This window comes from Uloborus diversus, chromosome 4 (assembly GCF_026930045.1).
Source record: "Uloborus diversus isolate 005 chromosome 4, Udiv.v.3.1, whole genome shotgun sequence".
NCBI classification, from domain to species: domain Eukaryota; kingdom Metazoa; phylum Arthropoda; class Arachnida; order Araneae; family Uloboridae; genus Uloborus; species Uloborus diversus.
The window spans coordinates 36,527,908-36,555,178 of NC_072734.1; positions in this window are offsets into that span (position 1 = coordinate 36,527,908).

The window sequence follows — 27,271 nt, forward strand, 5'->3', positions numbered from 1 at the left end:
AAACGCAGCTTTAGAATATATTTTAAGTTGGAGAGGAAGTAAGTAGAGAGGAGGTCTAATATATCCAATAATTTTTACAGAAATTTTGGTTCCCAAAACACAATCGTACGTTATATTTGATTATGAGAGGAGGTCCGGGGGTTCTCTCCCGGCAATTTTTCAATATTTTTAGTTGAAAAATTCGGATTTAGACGATCTATGGTGATGTTATAGGAGGAAGAGACTCGAAGTCATCCCCTGATAAATTTTCAAACTTCTTCAAACTCCAAGCACGTAATTGTGAATTATTTCTGATTGCGACTGGGTAAAGGAGGGTCCGGTGCTCCCCCCGGGAAAAATTTGAAAATTGCAGTTCGAAAAATACAGTTTTAGACGATTTATAGTTATATTAAGGAGAATAGAGATGCGAACGCCATCCCTCCAAAAGTTTTTGAAAATAAAAGCTTTAAAATGTGGTTGTTGACTTCTTTGTTAAAATGGAGTGCACCGCCAGTTTCTTGAAACTAAAGCTCCGAAAACGTAATTTAAGCTTTACCGAACTTACTTCACTTACTTCACTGAAGGTGGGGGGGGGGGGGGGTATTGAAGGGGCTCGTGCACAGAAATGTTTCGAAATTGAAGCAATAAAAACGAGATTTAAGACGTTTTTCGGTGATGTTGGCGAGAGAGAGAGAGAGAGAGAGAGAGAGAGAGAGGGGGGGGGGGAGCATTCTCTCGAAAAATTTCCGATCTGTAGAAAACGCTGGTTTAGAAGATTTTTGATAAGCTAATGTTAATGGGTGGAGAGATTCGAAGTCCTCCCCTGAAAAATTTTCAAAATTGAAATTCAATTAACGCAATTGTAGGCGATTTTAAATACTGTTAGAGGAGTGGGGGTGTTGGGAGATCTCCCTCGAAAAATTTTCTGAAGCCTTAACAATAAAATTTTTGAGGATCTTTAGTAATATTAGGAGGAGGTCAGGTTCGAAAGACCTCAGGGAGTTTTTTTTTTTAAATTAAAGTCCAAAAGACGAAATTTATTCGGCCGTGACTGATGATGATTGATGAATTGAGAGGGCAATGGGTTTTAGAACGTTTTCCCGAAATTTTTTCAAGGCTTATGCTTTAAAAACTCAATTCCTGACCAGCTTTGGGGACGTAAAAAAGAAGGAATTGGAGTTGTCCATCTCAGTTTGGCTACTTCCCTGTCTTCATTTCAAGTTTTTAATTATTGATAAACATAGTGTGGTAATACTTTCTTCCTATTTTAGTTTGCCAAACACGATTATTTTCTCGGATTTTCCATCGTAAAATTGTCAATTTCCAGCCTAATATTTTTGTTTTCTTGAAACAAACGTCTGCGGCCCCAGAAAAAGAACTTTTAACATTTTGAACGGATGTGGTAATTTTGTGCGATACCTTAGGTCTTATTTATTCCACTTCATTTTATTTTAAATGTTCCTCCTGCATCTCTTGATTAGCTTTGAATTACCCATGATTTTTTACGTTCAAACATTTAGAACTCCTGATGTGATCATTCATCACAATACTTTTAATCTCTCTTAGCATTAAACTGTATTTTTTTCCTCTCTCTCTCTGTGTCAAATATATTTCGGCGACCCCAGGCATTTTTCTCCACTAAGCAGCGATTTTCAGAACAATATTTTTCATCAAAAAAATTACATATGGGGAATGTTTCGGCGGCCCCTATGAAACCATCCTATTTATTTATCTAATTTTTTTTTTAAACTGAAGAACCATGAAGCATGGTTTTGTATGACCAGGGCAGTCGAGAGATAAGCCGTGCACCATGTTAGTTTTTTTCGCCGGTTCTCCCTACTATTATGCTAATTTTACTCATGCACAATACTTTAGTTTGAGCCAGGCCCATAGTTTCCGCTTAGGCAGGCATACCCACTCTGCGGCCTAGTGAATAGTGCACTGAATACTATTTTTTGCGTTAAAAATGTTTGAAACGCACATTTCTGCGGCCCTTACTTTGACAATCTGATTAAAAGAGAATCATAGATGTTCCTAAATTGTATTTTAACGTTACTTTTTCCATTTAAATTTTACTACAAAAATGCTATTTGTCACTATTATTTCAGTTGTTCATTTGTAGTTACTATTTTATTTTTTAAAACAACGAAGAGTTTTTTCTTTTTCTTCGTTTGTTACATCTCTAAAAGGAAACTGGCGGCCCCCCTTATTAAAAACTGGGAGGAGGGGTAGCATCCCCCCTTGGCGTCGGCCCTGATTTTGATAATGTTAGTGGAAGGTGAGTTTCAGTGCCATTCAACCGGCAGTTTTTCGAAATATATACTCCAAAACGCAATTCTAGGATTCTCTTTGATTATGTTAAGAAGAGAGGGGGGAATCAGAATCTCTTTCTTATAAATTTTTCAAAATTCTTATAAATTTTCTCTCTTTCTTATAAATTTTTCAACAGTGCAGTATTGCTAGTAACAAAGCCAACAAAATGCTTGGGTTCATCAATAGATCTATTTCAAACAAATCTAAGAAAGTTCTTCTGCCTTTATATAGGAGTTTAGTAAGACCTCATTTGGAGTATGCTGTTCAGTTTTGCTCGTCTTATCTGAAGAAAGATATTTTTGTACTGGAAAGGGTTCAAAGAAGGGTAACTAAATTAGTAAGGGGACTCTCAGATTTAGATTATGATACCAGACTTAATAGGCTTAACATGTATAGCCTGGAGCAAAGGAGAGTCAGAGGGGACATGATTCAGTTATTTAAATTTATCAAAATGAAAGATGTAAATGGATTAAATTTTTGCGGGGAAAGCAGGACAAGGGGTCATTGTTTTAAGCTATTTAAATCTCAGGCTAACTTGGAAATCAGGAAAAACTACTACTTTAGCAGGGTCGTGGGCACTTGGAATAGCTTACCGGAAGAGGCGGTAATGAGCAAGAGAGTGGATAGCTTTAAGAGGGCCATTGATCTTCATTGGGGACTAATTAATTGACTAGGACCAGCCTAGCTGGGCCTGTTGCTGGTCGTCACATTTGTATTTGTATTTGTAAAATTGCAGTTCTAGAAACGCAGATTTAGATGACTCTTGATGATAAAGATGGTGTTATTCGGGCGTTACAGTGAAGGGCGTTCGCCTGAAAGTTTTCCAAAATTGAAGTTACATAGTCAAAAAGGATGGATAGCACACAGATATTCTGTGGCAGATATTCTTCGTAAATCCTTAAAAATGGATTCAGCTATTCAGCACACATGGAAAATCAGAACTCGAGAATTTTAACGATTCAAATATTCTTCTATGCATATCAGATACCTTCTATGCTTCCATCGGCGAAAACCAACATCACTGAAAGTTTTAATAAAAATCATCTAATGAAAAATTGAACCAATCCGTTTAAAAATGGTAGAGAAGATGATAGTAAAGTGAAATGAAAAAGTCTACACAAACTTAAGCTAGTTTATGAAAACACTATAGTAATTGTCGATTAGAGGGATTAAAAATATGTTATTCACAAACTTCAAAACTAGTTCTTAACGATTGTCAAGGTGCAAATGAATCAATGAAAGACAAGTGCATAGTGGTCAGAATTATTACAAACAATAAACTAAGGAGAGGAGAAAACTTTTTATTTTAGTCATTTTTGATCTCTCTCTCCCTCTCATCACTGTCACACATATTCATCATGCAGAATTGTTCTACTTCGAAAGATTTATAATACATTAAATAGGAAGCAAATCGTCTGAAAAAGCTTTGAAACGGGCACAAACTCCATCCCGTCTCTGATGTTCCCTTTATTGAAAAGAGACACGGGTATTAAATTTTGGTAAAAGTACGTGAAAAAAGTATTACTAATGCATCTATTTATTGTTGAATAAGATTATTTTTTTTTCCCTTCCAAAAATCAAAAATTTCATGTTCTAAAGAAAATCAAAACTTCTGGAAAAAAATCCCCCCCAAAAATTTTGATGGCGCAACTTGCGCCATAATCCCCCTCTGTGGGCACCCCTGCACGGGGCTTACGTGAACATGATATGTTTTACTAAGATCGCTTCAAGCAAAAAAGTCTGGAAAATTTCCCAGTTAAGGACAGTACCAGTTGTACCTCCTGCACAAACATTTAGAGCAGTGATCCATTTTATGTTTCTGTGGTGGCAACTCCTTTTTTTTGCAGGTGTGGAAAATTTTTTATCACTGTCTTTTTCAGGTGATAACATTTTTTTAAAACTAACTGCTAATCTAAATCAAACTATTACGAACCATTGTATGAGCATTCAAGTAAATTTATGACAATGTTTGGATTTTTTAAATTAATTTAAAAAATCTTTATTTTTGCGAATTAGCTCTAAAGTAGACGGTGGGGCACTTGTGAACACAACATCTAGGGGCACAAGTGAGCAGTTTCCATAGCCGCTCTCCTCATTATTATTATTAATGAAGGATATTGTAAGTATTAAAAAATGTGTAAATATTTATAACGATTATTTTCCAATAATCAGTTTATAAATTTATTGTCAATTGCTATTAACATTACTAAATATAAATAAATAAATATTTAATAGTTTTATTTTTCATATTTTTGTTACTAAATATTTGATCTATAATTTAGTGTTATCTAATACTTACTACATGAAATAAAAAGACACAAAATATTTTCATTTAATTAAAAACTGAAGTTCAAAATAATTTTAAAATACATTATCAAACAATGTATGAAGCTTAAAAGCAAAATATATATACAGTAACCTTTACATAAAAAAAAGATCCTCTGTATTATGTAGTCATATAAGTTTTTGGCTAATCTATTCAGTGATCAGAACAGGCTACGATACTTTAGAATGTGACAGTGCGCAGTTACATATTCGCTAAAAATATTTCCTTAGTGAAACAATAACTGTACAATTAAACAAACGCAATATAGGTTACAAGCCCTTCAACATGTTTGTTATTTAGGTATATGTTTCATATTGCTCAATTTTCCTTTAAAATATGATGCTTCTTCTGCATTTCTTACCCGTGTTTATATGTGCTCCAACGGCAGACATTTTTAAAAAATATGACAAAGTAAAGATATAATTTTTTAAAAAATCCCCAAAAACTCCATGACACAAAGAAAAGTGTATTCAATCATGGGGACACTTTTGCTTTGATAAACTGATAATATTTTTTTAAAAATAAAGAAATGACCTTTATGATGTAAAAACGATTATTTTTTAAAACCCGAACAATTTAAAAATGCGAACTACCTGTGATCTTAATTAGTACGGATTTTTGACGTTTTGGTGTAACTGTATACTCATCCAATGAATGCTTTTTTTTTTTTGATGCCTGAGAGGTTTGCTATTTTATTTTTAGCGGATTGATATTTAACCACCATATTACTTACCATTTACCTTAAATTTTATTTTATAAGCATTTGAATGAAAATCTAACAATATAAAACATCATAAAAGGAAAACTTTAAAACTCATCAATAGTTTTGTTTTTGTGAATTAGTGTTCTTTGCTTCCCACACACAGACATATTTTTAACGCCATAAATAAACTGTTTATTTTTATATCACACTAAGTGACAAAACTTTTAGGCACACAATTTTAATTTTCTAATGTAATTACTTTTACGTAAACTCTGATTTCTTTATTTACCAATCAGTTTCTTGTTTCATTGTATTCAATTTCTTGTATTTAATTTTTTTCATTAGAAGCTATCATAAATATGAAAGAAATTTTAATAATTACAAAATGGAGAACATTCTTAATCTAAAACAAAAACTGCAGCAATATAATGTTTTTACTCATTTGCATTATTCATATTTATCCAACATATTAAAGCCATAATTATTGAAGTTCGCATTGCATATTTGCATGAAGAAAAATGTTTTCTAATGTTTTGTCATTAATCCTATGAAGTAGGTTAGTAAAAAAAATTTCGCGTATTTTACTTTTTGTAGTTGAATCCAAGAAATAAAATCTCCCCATTGAAATCGAATTTTAATTCTGGGATAATTACTCATTAAAGGCTTGAAAAATGTATTCCTAATAAAAATGAAGAAATGTTAACGTTATGCTAATGTTTGAACTGAATATGGGATTCAAAAAAATATATATAAATGAATAAATGTTAGCAAAAAATGTTTTCGAGCTATTGTTACGTTAAATAATTCGTTTTTTTTTTTTTTAAATATCTTACAAAATGCAACACATTTTAAACAAATCTTACGTATTGTAATTACTTTAGTTTTTTTTTTCTTTTCTTCTTTTTTTAATATCTGCTTAAAATTGTCGCAAGATCAGTTTTTATTTTTTCAAATAATTTGACACTAATGCTATTTTTCTTTTGCTTTTTTTTTTCTCTCTCTCTCTCTCTCTCTTGGAAAGAAATTGATTAGTTTACAGATGAATTTTCATAAAATATTTTTTTTTTATAATGCTAAAACTATAGAAGATTAGTTTTATTATTGTTCAAAACTAATTTCAGTTTTTACATATATTTAAATGCTATTTTTATAGCGACTTACGGGCAATGAAAAAGACAGATTTATAAATATTCTTACAAAAACTAACATAGATATAACTTAGGGGATCAATGATATCTATACTGCCATGGGAAGGTAAAGGGCAGTATTTGCATTTAACTTTAGATTTAACTTTAAGGAAGTTAAAGTAAAAAATTTATTCTAATTTTAATTTTAAATAATTCATTTATTAGTGATATTATTATTATTATTATTATGGCTAGAAAATTCGCCGTCAAGGTATGATGGAAGAAAATTGCTTTTACATTTTAAGGAAGCAATTGCTTGTTATGTGATATTTTTATAGTTGACATTTTAACCCTAAATTCAGTGGATTAACCCTAAACTCCAGTAGATAGCGTTCATTGTTGACCACTTTTTCGTTTCTTCATCCTCCTAAAATGACAGTCTTACCAGTAAAACAGTCAAGTTCCCGGATCCAGTTCAACCTTTCCCTGCATGTCAAACATTAACAAAAATATTATCAAATTATCATGCCGTGGCGAGAGTTTCATTGTTGGTGACGTTAGGAGCGTTATTCGATCAGTAAATTCACTGTTATATATATGAGGATTATTCGAATTTTTGTCGCCTAATGTGCTTAGACTTTATTGTACAAAGTCTAAGCTTATTTTGCTTATTTGCTTTTCGCTGAAAATAACGGACGAAAAAAATGTCAAATTGTAACATTTCCCAAGTGTTTATGGAATCCGAAACGCGTTTCTTAAAATATCTCAAAACTCGTTGCAGCAGATACTTTGGACATTCAGCACCCTCACAGACCCCCGCACCTACCAATTGCTCGGTTTATCGGTTTTAAATGCTCTTATCTGGACAGTTTAGTACTCCTTAACCTTTGCAATGTTAAGATGGCTTGCAAAATCAGGGGGGGGGGGGACAGCGTAAAGAATAATCTTGTAGTCTGTCTTGGTAGCTACCTCTAGTCAAAAGAGAAAGTGACATTTAGTGCAACGAAACAATAGTAGCACTCTTCAACTTTTCCACAATTTATATCTTTCACTCCCCCACTCACATTTTAATTGTATTATTGCATTTATTAGCATACAACTGAAGAGTAATTCGAAATGTTGTATAATTAGTCAAAAGTAAAAGACATTTTTTACAATAACCATTTAAAACTATTGGCTTTATCCAAAGTTATTCTGCATTCTTACGGAAAACCATACGTTTGTGTAAGAAAAAAAAAATGTAGCAAATGAAAGAGATTAGTTAAACATGTTTTTTCACTCATAAATCATTTGCCGTCGTCCTCCCGTCATCGAAATATCAAGTCTTAAATTTAGGAGAAAAAATCGCCAAATTTAGCTGGAAATGTACATTTTAACAGTTACCGGAGCTTGGTTAACATTGACAGAAATCGTGTGAATATTTTGTGTTAACATTTTCCAGAACCTTCCATTTATTGTTAACTAGATGCGTTGCCCGGCTTTGTCCGGTCTACCTTGAAAATAAAAATTTTGTCAAGTGACGTAATTCAACTATCAGGCTTAAATCTACATAAATAAAACAAAGAATATGTGTGAATGTGGGTATATATGTGTGTATGTTCCTTATACAAATCTAGTTTATTTCGGACCTCGACCAAATTTGGCAAGGAGGTACTCAACCACCCGAGAAGGAACGTAGAGGGGTTTTCAAACGACAAAAAAGTCCCGAAACGTTCGAATTTTAATTTTAGGGGCCGAAAATGGCATTAAATGGCTCTTTCTATCCGAAATAATTATCCGATCAGTTCGAATTTGGCGCCAATCGAAAGCTCGCGAAAAATACCCATAGAGTTCCCTCACTTCCTTCGAATTTCAAAAAAAAGAAAAGGCAGAAAAATTAACGGGTGAAAATTAAAAAGCATCATTACGCCTGATAACTTTTTTGTTTGGAGGTAGACCGTGCAAAGCCGGGCAATGCAGCTAGTAAATAAATAAATAAATAAATAAAAACATGATGAAAGATTTCCTTCCCGAACAAAATGACGACAGATATTAAAATAATTTTAAGAAATTAAACAGAGAAAGATGGCTTTAAAAAGCGTAACCATGGAAACACAAAATAAATGAAGTTCAAGGAATTAAAATGCGAAGGAAAATGGTTAACAATTTGAATTGAAATGAGATCTTTCGAACTTGATTTAAAAAGGCTTTTCCTTTTGAGATAGAAGTTTTGTGGGGTAAAGATGGATCTGGAGTAAAAATGTCGCTTTTTCCAATGGTGTCAGAAAGAAAACTGTGGGACAGTTCTTTCACTTTTTATTGGTAGATTTAATGAAGAAAGAAGTGTCTAAATTTCAGCTAAGCCTAAAAAAGTTTGAGCTAAAAACGCAAATAACTCCCGCCGTAATTAAATTAGAGCATTGAAACAAATTGCATAGAACTGAAAAAATTCTACTCTTTCGAACGATATATAATATTAATATATGTGCAAGTAATTTTTCATCCCCATATTAAGGAATTTGTGTGAAAATTGGGCCTAAGTTGGAAATTAAAAAAAAAGAACTATTCATCGAAGGTTTTTCGAACTGGTCTGCAAACTATTCAGGACTTAATGGAATAAACTGTATAAATTTCAGCGAAATCGACCGGATAGTTCTCGAGTTTTGCGAGTACAAACACACAGACGCTTTTTGGAGACTTAATTTTATACTTTGTAGAGATGTTATTGTTTTTTCTTTAAAATGTCACCCGACTTTAAGGATTGATATGTTTCGGTAACGGGAAGATGAGCGCAAACGATTTATTCGTCAGAAACATATTTTACAGGGTTCTTTTTAATGCTACTTATTTAAAAAAATCATTAATAGATTAATCATGTGGCTCCTCGGTTAAGATAACTTGAAAGCATGCGAGTGATGTTACATAAAATGAAATTACGAGGGTCAGTCAGAAAGTTACTTGCACTGCTCTAGAAAACAAGAAAAGGATTGACATTTTACAATAACTTTATTGGTATCCCTAAGTTTCATGCGAAATCTACTTTTTAACGTAACCACCTTCGATATTTAAGCATTTGTCGAGACTTGGTACATGTTTTTCGATGCCTTCTACAAAGAAATCCCGTCCAATGTCCGATAACCATTGCTGGGTTGTAGCTTTCACTTAGTCATCCGAATGCTAATTTCGCTTTGAAAGTTCTTGTTTCATGGGACCAAAAACATGGAAGTCAGGTGGTGAAAGGTTTAGGCAGCTGCGAAGGGCGATTCCTCACTTCACATCTAAACTTGGTCTTCCCTCGCGCTCAGCGTTGTCAATATCTGTACGTCCATTCTCAAACATGTTACACTATTTCACGATAGCTTAAAGTGACTTTGCCTTTTCATCATACACTGCTGCCCATAAATTTCAGTGCAATTGCACATTTTTGCCTACAAAATCGAACTACTGAACGCATTTCCAATTTGAACGCTGCTTACAACTGCTGAGAATGTTTGGGACTGATTATCAGAAAAACTGAACTTGCCTTGGGGAAGCCGCTTCGTCACACGATAGAGATACATGTCTAAAGTATTGCCACACAGTGTCATCAAAATAGTCTTAAACGGAACATATTTACGAAGTAGTGCAACTAAATTTCTGACTGACCTACGTAATTTGGATGAAAATATTTAGATGAAAATAGAGCGACTTTGAACAAATCTTTATTTCATAGTGTTGAAACAAGAGTTCTACAATTTATTGCCTTGCGTAAAGCGTTCATATGCCTGACGGGAGATTTCAACAATTTCAAATCAGAATAACTTCCATGCAGTATATTCAGAACTACTGTAATTAGCCGAGCATATTGTTGCCAACTTCCTTCGTAAAAAAACTAGACGTTGGCTTTTCTAACCTAGCTAACCGAGTGTAGCACTGGGTTTTTTGCAATTTCTTACGTAGTAGAACCACCTCATGTTTTTTCTAGTATATTTGACTTCATAAAGTCAAATATACTAAACACGTAAAAAGTTCGAACCAACCCACGTGGGTTCAAGTTATCTAAAGAAAGTTACCAAAACCTCCAGAACTGGAAAGTATCATAAAATATATCTATCTTTTCTGGAACACAGCTCACCTTTATAAGGACAAAAGTTTAATTTATAACAACCATCTCGATAGATTTTATGAGTCTCTCACCTTGAATTGAGTTGAAAGTTTCCAAAATATAGTTCATCTTTTGATACATTATTGAAAAAACCTCTATATTTTAGGGTAAACTTAACTTCGACGAACACAAATTTTACTTTTATGTCATTGTTGTGATTTTTATTTGTGGTTAAATGTAGCAAATATTTTACTCAACCTAATGTTTTTCTAACCCTTTTTGCTTCCGGTTGTAGTACTCTCCCAAATACCATACTAACCCCAACCACGCAAACAGAAAAGAAATGAAATTCTCATTACTATGCAACATATATTTTGAAATAAGAGATGACTAAAATTGTTTTTTGAAATTAATATACAAGAACAGATATAATCAAATATGACTGATCGTTCGTATTAAATCCTCGAATCAATCAAAATTAATTGTGAAAGAAACATATCGGATTGCATACATCATCATCGTAAAGCACCCTTAACCGTTGTGACGCAGATTTGTTTTCCTAAAACGAGCATTGAACTTATGAAAAACCAGTAGAGTTTGTCTTAAAATTCGTTGAAAGAGATTCGGTGCATATATTGAATTGAAACATGCAAGGAAGGAAAAAAATGATCTTGCTAAAGGAAATTACTAACGTGCGTTAAAATGGATTGCAGTAACCAAGGAAAAAAAATGATATTTGAAGAGCTAAATAGAAAACAACCGCTCAAAACTTTAAGCGAACGAACTAGTTATCCGTAGTCGAAAAATCACTTGAAATAAACTATCTAACTTAAAAAATATTTTACATCATATTCTCTAGAATGTAAGTAGTCATCATGTTAAAAATTTTTTCAAATTCAATTTATATTTTTTGTATCACATTTGCTACGTCTGTAGTTCCAGATGGTTTTCTAGCTATAACTACTTTTGGGATTAAAATTTCTCCCTCTTTTTTTAGTATCCAAAACATTTTCCCAAACATAAAAATCTTTTTAGCTTAGTTATTATGACGACTTGATAATAAAACTTAGACTGTACACACCTACGTAAAATATATTTTGATACAAATGAAGAAACTAAAAAATAAATAAATCACTCTTCAAACTACTATAACATTTGTCTTTAATCTTTTTTTGCTTGCATTCCATTCATTTTTCCAATTTTTCACAAATTTAAATCATAAAGACATTTACTTTTGCACATTTTTCTTTTGTGTGAACATCGAGATATCTTGTAAACTCGAAACTATTTTTAAATATATGCAGAAAAAGGAAGAAATAAATAGTTTATTTTCTGTATTTCAAAGCAAATGTACCACCTATCACCATACGTGAAATAATAGTACATATGTGAATGTAAATTAAATCACTGAGAAATGGTTTTACACTGCTTTGCAAATAAGTTTTTTATTTTGAGTTACACTATTTACAATTTATTCTGTGCTTGTACGTTCATAATTTTCATAAATAATTCATACTGTCGTGTGAAAAAAGATCTGTGAAAATATTTATTTCTACACTAATTTTTTGCGCGGAAGAAAACATAAAAAATGTTTGAAAGAATTATTGTTATATGCAATAAGAATAACAAAGGTTTTAAAGAAGATTTGAAATATATAATATTCAAACTATTACTGGAAATATTTTAAAATTTATTTTTCGATAGAATATTATTTTGAGTGTGTGGTTTTAATGTTCATTTGGTCTTAGGGCAATTCGACGAAAACGAGGACATGAGGTTCGAAATTTTAAAATTGCTTTATTGCGACAAGTAATAAATCAAATTAAAGGTAATAGCATGGGATTTATGAAATTACACAGACATTTTTCTTAAAAGTTATGTTTTTATTATTTTTTTGAGTCTAAAGTTATGGTGACATCAAAACTTTCGTAGAAGAAAACGAGTATTTTCATTTACGCGGACTTCTATTTAAAGCAGCAGTACTTTTACTATATGTGTATATATTTTACCATTTATGACTTTTGCCTATCTTTTGGACCACTTAATTCTCCATAACAAAATAATTGACAGGATTTTTAGTACAAATAAAGTTATAAGAATTCACTATCACACCCGTCACAAAAAGGATGCTAAAGTTATTATAGGAAATGCATTCTTCCATGGATAAACACGAAACGTTCCAAGTTTCTAATGTTTGCATGTGTGAGTAAGAGTACAATGTTTAAATTTGATCAAATTTTTATTCTTTAGGAAAATTTTATTGTGACGGGTGTGACAAAAGTTTGTGACGGGTGTGATAGCATTTAAAATAGCTTTTCAAAACTTTCCAAATGAAATAGTAAATTAAACCATTTTATTTCTTAACAAATGAACAATGTAGTTCGTAAGAATTAGCTGAAAATCTTATTACCACGTATTTGAATTATTTCAATAATGTTTTAGGTTACAAAGTGATTTTTTTTTAATTCTTGGAAAGTTTCACGGGAGTAAAATAGATTTAAAGGATGAAAATAATTAGCTGCTCATTCCCATAACTACTCTATTTTGTGAAAATGCACCATTCAAATTATTTTATAAATAAAATGATAAAAAGTAATATTTGAGACACTGGAGTTATACAACAATTAGACTTTGCCCAGAACTATGATACAGGTTCTCAGGATGCAAATATAAATTTCATTAACCAATTATCGCATCTACAAGTTGTGCATGGTTAAAAGATGATACAATTGCTATTTGCTCCCTTCTGGAAGTAAGCAGCGTGTAGCTTGAAAATATGCTGTATGGGACATTCTAAAATGCTAGCATAACTTATCTGAAAACGGAATTTTCTCAACTATGAAAAGAAAAAAATGTTCCGATTGCTGTAGAGCTCATTTTAAAGCCTTAAAACTAGTACTTCTTTCTATGGCAGGGGATTTTATAATGACATGAGACTACAAACTTTTCACCATTTTATATAGCAAAGGACAGTCACATTATGGGGGGCTAAATATAGTCAACATTGTCAAAAAGAGCTAGGTCAAAACAAACTATACTTTTCATTTATTTAACTGTGCAGTGAAGATAACAAGAGTTTAACTGTACATTGTAGCAAAAACTGAAGTCTGAGTGAATGTTGTCTGCAAGTTAGAATTTATGAAAAGATGAAATTCCTGGAAGGAACTTTTGGGAAAGCAGCACTGAAAATGTTTAAATTGAACAGACTGCAAAGTTTACATTCTAAAAATGTAACTATCACTGCAACACAAATGGTATATTTTTCTCTAGGTCAGAAAATGCTAACACCTGATATAGCATTTTTTTTTTTTTTCATTTCACTAACCACCCAAGGCAGTGGTACAAATCACTGCATTATTAGTATATTGCATCATGTTACTGTTTTGCATATTAATTTTTAATAAGAAAAAATAAGTAAAGATATGCTGGGTAATGGATGACGCTGTTGAATTTTTTCCGTAAAAGGTGATATTTCTAGCGGAAAATTATTTGTAATTACCAAAACTAGCAACATTCGGCCTAATTTCGTTAGCGGTCATGAAAGAAGTGCTAAATAAATGTAATCCATTAATAGCTTTCTTTTCCATGAAATGTTAATATATATTATCTATTGCCAATGCCTGTACTGATCCTTGCTCTTCTAGAAATTGCTCCTCCAAGTTGCCTATTTTTCACAATGTCACACCCATTACAATATTCGCCACACTCGTCACATTACGAAAAAAATCTTGTTTCATAAAAAACTTTAAATTCATCATAAATATCATGTATTAAGTTTCATTTGAATGTCTTTTAATAGAAAAAAAAAAAAAACGCTACAGTCATGAAACATTAAAATATTCACAGGAATTTCTAGGAATATGAGAGCAGGTGAAACCTCATGTCTTGCAAGAGTCACACCCGTCACAAGCTTTTAAAAATTTCTTTCAAAAAATGTAAACCTCCTGCAGTTTTGTTATAGCTCAATTATTAAAGCAAATGCATAGTTAAACATGATTGAAATATTTTGTTAGTATTCGTTAACTATATTAGCGCTTAAAATGTTGGTTTAACCACAGTAAAAATCGTGTCTGAGTGTCACACAAATCAGAATGGAATAGCCCCTTATATATGAATGCCCATTCAAAATTTGCATTTCAAAAAACGAAAAAAACAACATTTTGGAAACAATATCTTTCAATTACTATATATATCAGTCATGAGCTTAACAAAGTGTCTTATATTCAGTAGAACGGGCTACAGTTTCTTCCTTTACTAGTGTTATTAGTTTCTGTTATACATATTAAGCATTCGAAACCTACGGAGAAACTTGAAACTACACTCACTTACCAGTGAATTAGAAACCTTTGAGGGAAACGTCTTGCTTTGCTCGTACTGTGCAAGGGACTGGAGGGAGTATCATGATATGGAACATGTATTCTGCTGGCACGGAAGTGGTGCTCTGTTGTTCATCGAGGGTAAACAAACAGACATGCGATACATAGATATACTGGCAGATCAAGTGCATCCTTTAATATTGCATTTTTATCCCGATAGCGGCGCCTATTTCATGGACGATAATGCAACCAGGCATCGGGCAAAAAGTGTTAAAAATTGGTTCGTTAAGCATTAATCTGACTTCCCACACTTTCCCTGGCCTCCGCATAGCCCGAATCTTAACCCTATGAAAAATGTGAGCGATCTTCCCTCTAATTAACAAGATCTAAAAGACTGCATAGCCAATGCATGGTACTCTCTAGATGTAAATGCACTCCAGAAGCTTGTAGACTCGATGTCCAAACGAATCAGAGCAGTTATCCGTGCAAAAGATGGTCCAAAAAAATTGATGTTGGGTTTCTAATTCATTGGCCAGTGAGTGTAGTGGTTTAAGCATTTAAGTTTTGCGTTATAACCAGAAACTAGGGTCTGAGATTTATCTTTGTAGTTTATAGGTGTTGACTTGTTTCACATTTGCAATTTTTTTTAAACGGTTATAGTGTAATAAGACTGCTGCGTTCTTATCCGTTGAAAATTATAAACTTATGAGTTGTTAATTTATTTAGAGTGATTAGTTTAATTTCGAGCATGATTAATGTACATTTAGTATGTCCCCAAAACAATGAAAGTCAAAAAAAAATTTTTTTGGTCGAATATCCTCTTATTTTCTTCCCTTTCAGTTCAAAACCATTGCGGAAATAATTTCATGTAATTTGAACAACGACAATCCATGCCAACTTAGGTCTAAATGTGTGAAGCAGTGCTAAGCCGAATAGAAAAACTTTTTTTTTTTTTTTTTTTTTGGAAATTTGAAATTTCAAGTTGATGAAACTTACCCCTCTATCACCACCACAAAACCATTTACACAACTTAAAAATGTTTAAGCACCTAGCACAAGACTTAATTTTATAATTTTCTTCAAAAAATTGATTTTTTTTTCTTTTTTTTTTTAATTGCAGATAAATTTAAGGAAATAGTGATGTTTAAAAGTTATTAAAGAACTCATTTTCAAATCTACATTTGTAAATGAATTTTTAAAAACATGTGCATTAAATGAAAAATTTAACTTAAATTTGATGAAATCCATGTTTTTTATACTATGTGGGACACTTAAATATCGCACGAGACAAAAAACTTCGATTGAACGCTAATTATACCTACTTATTTAATCATATTTTTCCGCTTGATACTTTCTTGAAACTTATCCTTCATTAAAATATATATATATATATATATATATATATATATATATATATATATATATATATATATATATTTATATATATATATATAAATCAATTTGACGAAGAAAATTATAAATTCCAAGTCTCGTGCAGGATGCCTAAATATTTTTAAATTGGAAAAAATTGTTTTTGTGGTACATGTGACACTACAGGGGCAACGTTTTATCAACTTGAAATTTTAAATTTCCAAAAAAAGTTTTCTTGTATTTAGCCTAGTACACTAGTGCGGGGTTCACGCTTTCAGATAGATCCAAGTCGGACGGGGTGCGTTGTTTAAATTAAATATTTTCTGTTATTGTTTTAGGATTTAAGAAGAAAAAAAGAGGGCTTGCGGCAAAAAAATCAGCCTTTATATTTTGGGACACTCTAATGTACCCGATTCATAAAACAATCACGTTGGAGATACCTGAAATAAAGGGTATGGTGCAACATTGAGCAAAATAAGGGTAGTGTGCGTGTGTGTCGAAAATGCCTCAAATAGGTCTTTCTAGTAATCTCAAAAAGAAGTACAAGTAGTTAAATTATTATGATGTGTATGTAGCTGTTTTATAGTGTCATTCTCTGGTCCACATAGTAGGAACCATCTCGTGTGAACGAACCTCTTCCAGATTTTTTAAAATCAGTTTATAGTTAAAACTTTTGATTTATGCTTTTACTCTGATAAACTCAAATTATACTTTTAAAGTAAGAAAATATGCTCTCAAACACATCAAAATCCTGAACTTCATTTTATGCTCAAGATTATTACCAACTGACCACGATTCGACGGAAAGGAAAATTTCTGGTTTGCAGGCTGAAATGGACGCATCTATCAATTTTCAGAAATGCCAGCTTTGGCAGATGTATGTAAGCATGTAAATTAAACAGAGTTATATTCAAATAAGCAGAACACGTGCATCATATTTTTGCTTTTCTCCCTCATTCAGATAGACTCGTCTTAATTGGACGCTTTCCAATTCAATATAATTCGTGAGCAGACTGTAGTATTTATTTCTTAATCGTGTAAGTTGTTGCACAAAGACCGATGGAACATCGTATTTCGTGCTTTTACCCTATTGACTCATACGGACATGTTTTATTCTAAACATAAGCCAACAGTCAAATATCTTAGGAATAAAAGTTATGACGTAACAGAAAAGATTGTTGCCATCCACCTTCATACATTATGTTTTTAATTTCTTTCGTAATAACATCGAACATCAGACAAGCAATTCTCAAATGCACTCAGCAAAATTCCCTTTGTGTTCCGCAATTGCTCAAGCACACTAAGAATACGTACCTGATTCTTTATAATTCAAATGAGAAGGTAAGAGAACAAAACTTCCCGCGTTTCATCTGCAGATGTCAATAAGCGGGAAGAATCGCACATGCCCTTTTATTATTGTTATCGTAAGGCGAGCTTTGCGAACGCAGTTAAGTTCCACCGTTGCATTATGCATAACGTAATCGTGAGTTTAAGTTTGGTGCTGTCAGTACGGAATTTGATTTGAACAGAAAGTTCCGCTTTTGTTTTTCGGCAAGATTGATCGATTGTGGGAGGCATATAAAATAATAGATTCGTGAGTTTGTTGTTGAGGAATAAGGAATTATCTGGAGAGAATTCGGAATGAAGAACAGAAGATAATTCTAGATGATTTGCTAAATATGAGCTGAATGAATTAGATAAATAGCGTGACGGGGCATGAAAAGAAGAGTTTGTGAACGTAAGAAATACGTTAAACTATGTACCAAATCCGTGAATAGCAAGTATTTAGTTTAAGGGGAGTCGGTACCTTGTATACCCGTAATGTTAAGTTGCTAAATTTAATTTTCCTAATTCCCGAAAAGTTGTAATGATAGAAACTTACAACTTTCAGTGTTTTCAAAAGATATCGAAGATTTCACTGAAGTAAATTTTTAATGCAATTATGTTTGTTTTATAATTTACTAGTGGTACCCGCACGTCTTTGCCCGTAATAGAAAATTAAAAGGTCTTTTGGTTCGCCTGTATATTTACAAACAATGTACGGTGAATTTTCACGCCGATTGACGAGCCCATACGATACGCCCATGTTACGATTCCACGTAATGATAATTTCGTAATTTATTCGTCAATCTTACGATAATTTTGTTCTTAAAATTGGAATAAAAAAAGAACCACATCGAATTTTCGAAAAATCGCTTCGAGATGCACATCCCCATGCTACAAACTAACTTTGTGCCAAATTTCATGAAAATCGGCCGACAGAGATCCTGACAGACTTTCAGCTTTATTATTAGTAAAGATAAAGATTAAATTTTAAACGATAGTCACTTTTTAAGTCAAAAAAAAATCGTGTTTGGCCATAAAAACAGCTGTTTAGGGAGAAGTTTGCAGGCGCGTCACAGAGATCCTGACAGACTTTCAGCTTTATTATTAGTAAAGATAAAGATCAAATTTTAAACGGTAGTCACTTTTTAAGTCAAAAAAAAAAATAATAATAATAAAATAAATAAATAAATCGTGTTTGGCCATAAAAGCAGCTGTTTAGGGAGAAGTTTGTCCAAAAGCAAAATTTCTTCTACAGTATTGGTATGAATACATAAATAAAGTCCAAAGTAATGTAAAAAACAGCGTTCCAGAAAAAGGAATATAAGCGTTGGAATGGACGTTTTGAGAAAATCACGTTTGAAAATAAAATTGTACGCACATTTTAATACATTTTCCTGCCCCGTTAATATTCAAATTGAGTTCCTGAATCTACAGAAACATGAATTTGGTAGTGTCTGAAAGCTCTTGATTTGAATATTTTGAATAGATACATTCTGAAAAAAAAAAAATATTTTTTCCACGCTTTAATGTACTAAATCCCCTTAAACAATTGCGGAATGCCCTAAAACAAGGACAGATAAGCGAAGTGAGCAGAGAGAGGAGCCCCTGGTTGCTTATATGATCTTGAAAAAAGTCACGTTTAGTTAATTCAAAATCGGAAAAAATGGGTGAAAACAGAACATACAACATTTTTAAGAAATTTTTAAGTTAACAATCAGAAAACAAATAAGCACAAAAGACACATTAGCACCAAATAATTAATACATTGATCAAAGAGCTTGCTATTGTACTTCAAGACAAATATTTACAATAATAACTATATATATTGCTCAGAATATCTCAGAAACAAAACTTGAAGACAGATCTGACATACACACGCCCTCAGGTCTTTTCAGCTATATTTAAAGCTGCACTGCTTCAGAACATCAGCTTAAAGAATTTACTGTTTAAAATTTGCCATAGAATTTTTTTTTCAAGCCTATAGCCCATAGTTCTTGCAGGAGGCATTAAAAAAAACCAACAACAGCAGTTTTAATGAGTGCGTTCCAGAATTTCTATTTCTTTGGAAGGACATTTAAACGGCCTCTTGAGGATCTCATTCACGTCCTTCGGGTATCTGGAAAGACGGGAGCAACAATTTTTTGCAACACCATATTTGAAGCTTCATCCAGAGTAATTCAACTTACTCTTGTTTGAAACTGAGTTGCTTCCAACAAAATTTTTCAATATCATTTTCAAAAAAATGTCTTTAAATTTTATCAATCAATTGCGTAAGTTACTTAAAAGCATATAACTAGAAATAATATTACAATAAATTACCAAACAGAAAGAAAAATATCTCTGAATATTTGTTTGTTCTGATTGTAAACCGAGAGATAAAAGTTAGATTACGTCCTTAACACTACAAAAAAATTGTCAGGAAGTTCAAAGTGGATCCTGTTCTGTCAAGAATGAAAACATACCCCTTGAAATTCAAAGGCATCAGAAACGAATAGATAACCATTAGTCAGTAATAGATTTCACCAGCTGTAATGCAAAATCTATAACAGACAATTCCTTATGAATACTGTCTGACCATGGATTGTATGAAAAGACAAACATCCGTTTTACAGCCAGAAATGGACGAATCTATTATTTTTTAGCGATGCCAGCTTTTTCAGAAGCAGAGTCTCATTCAAATGAACGGAATACCGACAGCAAATTCAACAAAAAAATTTTTACTTTTCCCCCTCATTCAGATAGATTCGTCTTATCTTGACGTTTGAAAATTCAATACAATATGTGGTTGGATAGTAGGGCAAACAACAAGAAACATCAACGCGTCAGATTGCCTGTTGCTGATTTCTTACTGCTGAAAATGTCTGTCATCCCTTTTATCCTATGTGACAGGTTTTTAGTACCTAAAAAAACAAATACGCACGATAATAGTAAGTTAACTTAGAGTTGGATCTTTTGCTGTCAGATGGTGGCATCAAAACCTGACAAAATGAGCAAAACAATCACCAAATCCAAGACGATGGAACACCCTCTATGCTGTATAAACCTCTCATTCCTTAAGCAGTATGACGAATTGCATTAAGATCAGGTTACATTTTAATATTCAAATGAGATTCCAAGAACAAAAGTTTCCCCTTTCCACCTCAAGATGTCAATAAACTGGCAAAGCGGAAGGAGATATGCGCCTATTATTGTTATTATGGAAGAAGAACTGGCGGCTGCACTTTGGAGTCATCTTTGCATTATGCATAACGTTGTCGTGATTTAGAAGTGGGAGACGTCAGGGAAAAAGTTCTCTTTGAACTCAAGGTCCGTGTTTTAGTTTTTGTTTAAGAAAATGTGTTATGAAACGTGAGTTTCAATTTAAAAGGATCACTATTTTAATGCTTGAAAGAAAATTATTTATCTTGTTATATAAAATATGACCTTTTTACATGAGAATATTTTGCTCATGGTTAAGAAAGCAGGAGGGATAAATGCGAAGTTTCAATTTTAAAAGATCGATTTAAACTTATTTGGTCGAAATTGCTCCTCTTGTTCAAAAAGAAGTATAATTTCACCTAAGAATGTCAGTTTTTCCAAATCATGAGTGTTGTTCGTAAATTTAACAGATTATGAATCTGGGGTTATGATTTAAAACGAAGAAAAAGTTGTTGATTTATAAAACTTAGTTGTTTTTTGTGCTGTAATTAACACTTTTACCTAAACGTAACAGTTAAAATTAAGGATTAGATTGAATTGTTTTTTTAAAAACTTAACAGAATGAGGACGTGTACTCATGTACGCGTGCTAAAAACAACACTTTCGGGCTCCGGCGGAAGAAATAAAATCGGAGGCTCTTTATTTTTACCCTAAAGAGCAGCACATGATTATTTTAAGAAAGTGAATTTATTTTGATAGGCTTTTTGTTTTTTATTTATTCATATATTTTTTATTTATTTTATTTTTTTGAAAACGATTCAGGAATTTGTTAGGGAAAAAATATAAGCTCTGCATTGTTTAAAAAAGTGCTACTACTTTATTTGTCCGTCTATTATTTTTTTATGTATCGGTTTTATCAAATGAGTGAGGCATATTTTGCTTTTAAAAATCTTATTTAAATGTTAAAAAAGCATATTAAAAGAGGCATATTAAATACATAAAGGAAAGTAATCTCGTTTGGTTCTGAACGAAACTTCATGTGTTTTTTTTTTTTTTTTTAATAGGTATTTCAGTCAACTAAAATAAACGTACCGCGATGCTTCCTGCTACTTTGTGTGTCCCAAACACTGGCGTATAAGGTTTTGACACAACTTTTGGAAGAATAGCATTTGTTTGAACTGTATTTCAGACACCAGACTCTCTGTCAACACTGCCGATATTTAGCAAAAAGGAATCAAAGATCTGTAAGTAAAAACACGTGTCGAGAAAAAGTTGTAATCGGAAAATAAGTGCTTAATCGCCTATGTAAAAGCATCTTGCTTTAAACTTCTTCAGTAGAACAATTCAATGCAAAATACATTGAGAATATTATTCCGAATCCAATAAAAAAGAATAAGTCGTGAACATTTTACTGCTAAACATGTACAAAATCGATTTCACATTGTATTTAAAGCTTAACTGTTTAAAACCTTTTTAATGCAACTATAGAAAAAAAGTTTGCAGAAGGTTATTTTTTTTTTATACACCCGATGCTTTAATTATAATACGTCGTTATGTGGCTGAGAGAAACCTAAAGCTTTTTTTCTTCATATTTTACTATAAGTATCTAAACTGTAACTATGGGTAAAAAAGCATATAAATAAGCAAAAATTCCAACATTTTACACATAATATGCTTCAATTATTTTGCCATTACTTTTATACTAAAAAATTAGAAACAAAAACAAACCCTTTCTTTTGTTTAAGTTTTAGTGTCTTCCTTTCATAATATATAGTTGCAAATCATTGAGCAAAAAAATCAAAATAGTATCGTCACATAAAAAAAAACAAATGAAAAAAAAATCAAATCAACAGCGAAAATGTGCTTTAATTTATGAAAATTTCGAGAATGAATAACATATGTATCTTGCTAGTCATTTTACATTCCAATTTCTTCGTTTATTCCACCAAACAATGAACAAAAACCTCGAAGTTGACTTTCTTTTGTATAGTATGTCACTAAATATCATTTGAAATTTAAATTTCAAATCAGAATTCATAGAACTGAAAATAAAAATCAACTCCCCTAAGCGTTTTCTACGCTTTAACATTAAAAATATTATTTAAATTTTATTCATAACAAATGCATGATAAGTTTAATGTAATTACCATTCGTTCACAATCCTAAAAACTGTGAGATGGAAGCAGAGAAATGGAATGAATTATTCTCCTAAAATTTTCTAAATAAAATTCTTATGTTGCTCACTTATTATACACCATTTATTTGGGTTATTTTAAAAAAAGAACGTTCCTTTTTTAAAGTTTTAATATTTAATTTGAGAAAAATATGTGCTATTAAACATAAAAAAAATCATTCATATTGCCTTATTTTGATATTTAGCACCTTTAAAAACCAAGTCTGATAGATATGTCATTTTAAAGGCTATTAAATGCGTGCATTTTGTTTGCTTAAACATACAGCTTTATTAAATGAGTTTTGAATGCTTAACATGTTCGTCGTTTTAAATTGCCCGTTCCCCCCCCCCCCCCCATGTCGATTTCTCTAGGCACACCTCATATACAAGCCTGGCCGTCATTTAGCGGGGTCAAGAGGGGTCACCCTGGTTTTCAGAGACTAATGTTTACATATAAGTGGGCGTGGTTTTGGGTGCTCTTTTAAGTATAAGTTACATTGAGTATTCACCCGTTGACCCCCTGGAAAATTTCGAAATGACAGGTCTGTACATAATACCGATTGAAGAGGAGCCCCTACAATATGCTAATTTCTGATGCCAGCAACGCAGTGAGGGGGTTGTGAGCCTTCTAAAATTCCAGCTTTAAAACATATTGCCAATCCTAATAAGGTAACTTTTTTTAATGAAAGTAATTTTGCGAACTAGACTCTATCCCCCAAAAGGCAAATTATAGCTGCACTATAGTGTTTGACACAAAACTGAATATCGTCGAGATCAGAGATACTGAACCGCTGGGTTGGAAAAATTTCACCTGACCTCGGAGATATTTTCTATCCTCAATAAACATTCTCCTTTTTCCAAAAACACTAATAATAATATTTTAAACAAACTTTTTTTTAACATTAATTTTAATTATTATTTTTTCCATTTTTCTGTGATTTTTCTTAAAGGATTATTTAGGTATTGATTATCTTTTCATTTACTGAGAGAAAATCGTAATAAAAACCTACAGTTAAAATTTAAAACAGTTTTTAAACGCATGTTTTTTTTTTCCTTTTTCGTTTTTTCTTTTCATTTTTTGTTGCTTAAAAAAACTCCGTATTTTTTTTTTTAATCTTTGCCGATCATCAGGTAAAACAAGGTAGAGAAACGCTGATCTAAATCTTCTCACAATAACGAAAGTTACATAATAGAAGTTTATAAACGCTACGGTAATAAGTGATATAGAGTCGCAATCGAAAAACCTTGTACATAATCCTGAACTAGTTTTTTTTAATAAATCTTATCAGCTAAAGATTTTATATCTACCCCATATAGTATCTGTTATCAACAGCATGCCAATTTTTTAGCATCTGGTGCGAGGGAGCCTAGCAGCACATTTTTTTCGACAGTCTGCAAAGCAGATTAGAAGTCGAAAAATAGTCTACAAGGTAAACAATAGTTACATTTACTGTAAAATTTAAATCAACACCAAGAAAGGCTTAAAAATAAGATGCTAATGCAAATACAAATATGATTACAAGCAACAGATTCTGGGCCCAGCTAGACTGGTCCTTGTCTATTCATTAGTTCCCAATGGATATCAACGGCCCTCTTAGAGCTATCTACCCCCTTTACTCAATACTGTTACTTCCGGTAAGCTGTTCCAAATGTCACGACCCTACTAAAGTGAAAATGTTTATCATATCCAGATTAGCCTGATATTTGAATAGCTTTAAACAATGACCCCTCTTCCTGAGTTCCGTGCAGAAATTTAACCCGTTAACATGTTTCATGTTGATAAATTTAAATAGCTGAATCACGTACCCTCTGACTCTCCTTTGTTCTAGACATACAATATTAAGACTTTTAAGTTTAGCATCATATTCTTATTCTGAACGTCAGCTAAATAGTCTAGTAGCCTTTCTTTGAACCTTTTCCAATGAAGCAAAAACTCGCTTCGGATAAGGAGACCAAAACTGAACCGAATGCTCCAAATGTGGTCTTACCAAATTTCTGTTTAAAGGCAGAAGAACCTTTATAGACAAACGTTTTACCTGGGGATACTATCCAAGAAATTTAAGTCTTTATCCTCAATAGCCGAAATTGAAGTGTTTAACTGTCTCAAGAATCAGCGACTTACGTAGCAGTGTTGCGCTGTTTCTACTACCGAGATAGAAAGATGTGGTTTTATTTCATAATAGTGGTACCCGCACGGCTTTGCCCGTAGTTGAAAATTAAAAGGTCATTTGGTTCGTCTGTATGTTTACAAATAATGGATGATGAATTTCTCGCCAATTTGTTTTTTAATTCGCCCGCCCCAGTTACCGTTCCATGTTATGATGATTTGATAGTTTACTCGTTCTTAAAATTGGAATAGAAAAAGAACAAAATCGAATTTTGAAAAAAAATCGCTTCAAGTTGCCCACCCCCGTGTTACAAACTAATTCTGTGCCGATTTTCATGAAAATCGGCCAAACGGTCTAGGCGCAATGCGCGTCACAGAGATATAGACATCCAGACAGAGAGAGATCCCGACATCCAGACATCCAGACAGAGAAAGATCCCGACATCCAGACATCCAGACAGAGAGAGATCCCGACATCCAGACATAGAGAGATCCCAAGATTCAGACAGAGAGATTTTCAGCTTTACTATTAGTAAAGAATCCTCAAGTTACTTTCATTTTCTACTTCGAATCAATATTTTTAGCTCCTACTCAGAAGTATAAGATAAAATATTAAGTTACATTAAAAATAGTTTCTTTATTCGTATTGGCAACGAGAATGTATCTCATTTATTGCGCCTCAAAAAGAAATTTTATCGTACCCGAGAATGAGTTAATTAGAAAGAGCATTTGCATAATGAAATGCATTGAATTCAAATGTCGCAATTAGACAACCCGAAAGGAACTTACCCAGCGACCGGACATTGCGTCTTTTTATTCCAGAAGAAGATCAAAATATTTTATACACAACTTCATTTCGAGTAACAGATTTTTATGAAATTGAGTCACTGGCGCAAAAGCGAGGAGAGAGTCTTCCAGGAATTGAAACTTTTATCTTGGTGAGAGAGACATATTTGAATTAAAGACCAAAATGTCAGGCTTTGTAATGTAAATGGTGAAGTTTAAATGGACGCTGAAATTATGGAAATTATTCAGAATGTTAATTCATACGTATTTAAATCATATGGTTTCATACGTCTTCAAATTCAAATGTGGTATTAGTTCTGCCATTGAAATTTGTTGCTAGATTTTTATCTCTTGAAGCGAGGTTCTTATTTTAAGAACAAGACAAGATGCATTAGATGATAATTTTAATTCTTAGTTTTTAAATTCCTCCCTGAACATATAATTATTGTTCTTTTTTTAAAAAGTGCTCTAAAATATGTGTCCTGATTTTAAAAATTAATGCATTCTTATTATCTGCAATGAACAGAACTTAATTAAAAATAAACGCAGAACCATCTTCTTGTAGTACGACGTTATTTGCTTTAAAGCACAGCTTACTTACAGGTAGTTATCAAATTAATGGAAACACTCTGTGACAACTGTGTTGGGAATCGATACTCTGCCGTAAATGTTGTGTTAATAAAGGTGCCATCTTACTATAATCACTCACACTGGTGAATCCAAATGGTGATTGAGTTCTGTGGTCACTTTTTTGCTTCAATTGTTCGCTTTTTAGTCATTACAATCCGCTTCAATACCCGTCGGTCTCTTTCACTGAGCTTTTCTTTTCGTCCACTATTTTGCTTTGCTGAGCTTGTCTTACCGCGCTGTGTGTATGCTGTTATGACTTTAGATACTGTACCTCTAGAAACGCCAAAAAGTTGAGATGTTTCTGTTACACTTGCTCCAAGTAGAAGCGCTTCAACAATTTGGCCTATTTTAAAATTTGAGAGGTTCGACATTTTACCATTGAGAAGGGATAAAATAGAGGGAGTGAAGACTTTCATTCGTAAAACCAAGACCCCAAGTCACATGACAGATTTTAAAGCAAAGCATTGGAAGAAATCGGGTTTCTTTCGCTTGTTTCACGCAAAAAGTACTAACCATTCGTCGTTATTGAGTCACATGACTTGGGGTATTTGGGTCAGCTTTTGCTAAGCTAATGATTGAACTTGCTCCCTCCATTTTAATTCCTGCTCTAAGCATTTTACGCGCTTGGAAAAAATCCAAAACTACCAGAACTTCAATTAAGTCACCATATACTACCAGAATATGTACATTACTATTTATATTTAAAAAATCAGAAATCTAATTTTATTCTTTATTACTTACGAAGTACATTCAAAAATCACTTTTATTCACAGGGGTTTCCATTGTTTTGATAACTACATGTACTCAATGTCATGATACAGTATTTGGCTTATAACATTCTCCCGTGAATGCAATACTACTAAAGCTTGCTTCAATTTAAATTTCAGCACTTGTACATATAATTTGTGAGGTTTT